Source organism: Crocuta crocuta, unplaced genomic scaffold (assembly GCF_008692635.1).
Source record: "Crocuta crocuta isolate KB4526 unplaced genomic scaffold, BGI_CrCroc_1.0 scaffold388, whole genome shotgun sequence".
Lineage (NCBI taxonomy): Eukaryota > Metazoa > Chordata > Mammalia > Carnivora > Hyaenidae > Crocuta > Crocuta crocuta.
The window spans coordinates 1,123,158-1,126,094 of record NW_027528867.1 but is presented as its reverse complement, the minus strand read 5'-3'; the positions used below and the strand labels follow the sequence as shown (position 1 = coordinate 1,126,094).

Here is a 2,937-nt window from a genome sequence, read left to right as displayed (position 1 = left end):
CCTTGGTTCCTGGCACATTGCTTGGAATGTACTTAATAACAACTATTAACAATGATAGGAGGAAGAATCTTTTTTTTTTTTAAGTGATTACTATGAGCCAAGCCCTGTATTAAACATTTATAGGTATCCATCACCTCACTTATATATCTAAATGACTTTCAGGATGCACATGTAGGAAGGCACATAGTCATAAAAGGTACCTTCTATACAGGGCACCTGGTGGCTCAGTCAGTTAAGCATCCAACTTTGGCTCAGGCCATGATCTCACAGTTCATGAGTTTGAGCCCCATATGGGGCTCTGAGCTGATAGCCCAGAGCCTGGAGCCTGCTTCAGATTCTGAGTCTCTGTCTTTCTCTGCGACTTCCTTGCTTGCACTCTGTCTCTGTCTCTCTCAAAAATAAACAAACATTTTTTAAAAATTAAAATAATAAATGCTTAAAAATTTTATCAGCTAATCTCTGATATGGTAAATATCAGTAGATATAGCCCACACATAAACTAAAACTCTTTGGGGTCCTCAATATCTTTAAGAGTATTATGGGGCCCAGGGAGCAAATTGCTTGAGAATTTGGTGTTATTGGGTAATATTTAAGTTTCTTTTTAGCTCTAAAATTTAAGGGTTCTCTACTCATGAAGGAATTTAGATCATCCATAACTTCTGGAGGGAGGAGCAAGGCCTCCAGATCTCTAGTCAGTCTCTGGGGCAGCTCAGAGAAGAGGGGCCATCTTGGAATTGGATTCTTTGTCTAAGTTCAACATTGTTTGACTGATCTTGGGCACCTGGATTTATTCTGCTCTTAACTGCTCGATGGACTTCTGGAATCTCCTATTCCTGTCTTGGACTCACACACAACTCCTAGTTATGATTCAGTTCTCCCAGACTCATTGTTTCACTCCTGTTCTCTTTTATGCTTAAGTAATGTGTAAAATTTTACCTTGACCCTTGACTAGACCCTGCTTCCAACTCCCTTCCTTCCTTCCTTCCTTCCTTCCTTCCTTCCTTCCTCCAACCAGATTTATTGAACATAACACAATTGTATATACAAGGTGACCTGGATCTGCTGCCTTAAAACATGATCCTTTCTTTCTTACTTATATTTTGATAAGTCAGTCCATTGAGTGTGAAAAAACAGTTTACTCTAAAATTAATAGACAAGTGCCCAACGCACACTAAATAAATGGGGCCTAACCATTGGGAGTTTAATAGTTCTACAAGATAATTAACATAGGTACAGTCAAGCCCCTATGACAGGGTGCTGGAGAACTGATATGAGATGTCAAGAGGCCATTTTGTGCTCTGTCACTGTGATGCCATCATGTTTCTGGATCATAATGTTCCCATTATCTGATTCTAGACACAACACAGGAATTTAGTGGGGTCTGCGGTTAGCTTAGCTGCTTGCTGGGCTAGAACAGATGTTACCCCAGCATGCTACTCTGACAGGGATCCACAGCAGCCCAGATTAAGACCTTGTGAATCTGTGTACAGGACTCCAACAATGGATGGGTTCTTCACTGTGTCTTCTAAGTGTTGCTCCAAGGTTGTCTCCATCCTGTCTGCTGCCCACCCCGCCCCTACTCTGCTTCCAACTTTATATACTTAGTTGTCAATAAACCAAGGTCTTAAAATATCCAAGCACTTCCTGGATTAGGTAACATTACCTAAGATGTTAGACCCAAATATCTTACTTCATGTTGCCCATTGCATGTACAGAATTACAACAAATTTCATGGTTTAAATTCTTTTTCATTGATTACCTCTGGAGAAAGGAACAGGGGTGGCAAAAAATAAAACTTTTTTTCAAATGAAGCAAAAAAATAATCCTCTGAAATGTAATTATCTTAAGAAATTCCTTGTTTGGCTGGCATCATTCCATCCTAGGGAGGATCATCTTGCAGGGTGGTTACGGAAGTGCAAATTACATCACAGATAACTGGGCAGTGAAGAACGATTTTGTTTTCTTCTTCTTCAGTTAATTGAGTCATAGTTTGATGGAGCAGACTAAGAATATTCACTGGCCTCTGTTACTTTATGAAAATGACATTTTTAAAAAGTCCAGATGCACTATAAACTTAAATACCCTATATATTGTATGTAGTATACATACTGGATATGCTTCAGACTTTCTGTTTATTGGGTGGTGTTTGATGTAACTGGTGATTTCTTTGTGCTCTGCTTTGGTTGTTTTCTCAGTACGTTCCCATGTTGATGCATGTGGAGAAAGGAGGTAAATGTAGGTGTTATTCCTAACTAGGTCACTTATTTGCTGTGAGATCTTTGGCTTGTTTTGCCCTGGGTCTCCATGACCCATATCTATCACACAAGGGGAAGAATTGCCTTTGAGGGACAGTTGGGAGGAAAGCACAAGATCCAGACAACAAAGTCTTTTGGAAAGTTAAAGTACTATTCAAAACCCAAGTAGTAACTATTTCTATGCTTAATTCTCAAAATACTGTGGAAGGAAACTGGAAACTGGACATTGGTTCCACTTGCCAGATTAGAACAAGATGGCTGAAGAATGTTCCCTGAGTTCCACAGCAAGTCAGTGGTGGAGCCTGCTGTATCTGCGTTTGTCCAGCCCAAAGAAATATCCTCAAAGCTGGAGGTCAGTGGTCAAATATCTTCAAAGTGGGAACAGCAGTATCTATTTCCAGATCCCCAGCTTCATGTGAAAGGAGGGCTGCTTGCTCACACAGGTTCTCCTTCTCAAAGCTGCTTTCATAATCTGGCCTCCTCTTGCTTTACAAAAGGGATGCATACTCTTAACCTGCCCTGAACTCCCCCAGGGAGTCAAAAGCTCTGGGGCACCAAACAAAGGGACACTTTGAAATATAGATTTCTGAAAAGGCCCTTTTAATAATTAATCAAAGGGAAAAAAAACTGCCTACCTTTTGTCTTCCATTGTTTTGTACATTTTTTTTAATTGGGAGGAACT

At 40.1% G+C, this 2,937-nt stretch overlaps 1 pseudogene; it reads right to left on the bottom strand.

The window, feature by feature from the left end:
• Window positions 1–1,278: 1,278 nt before the first annotated feature.
• On the bottom strand, window positions 1,279–1,553 carry LOC144225145 (ragulator complex protein LAMTOR5 pseudogene; annotated as a pseudogene).
• Window positions 1,554–2,937: the final 1,384 nt, after the last annotated feature.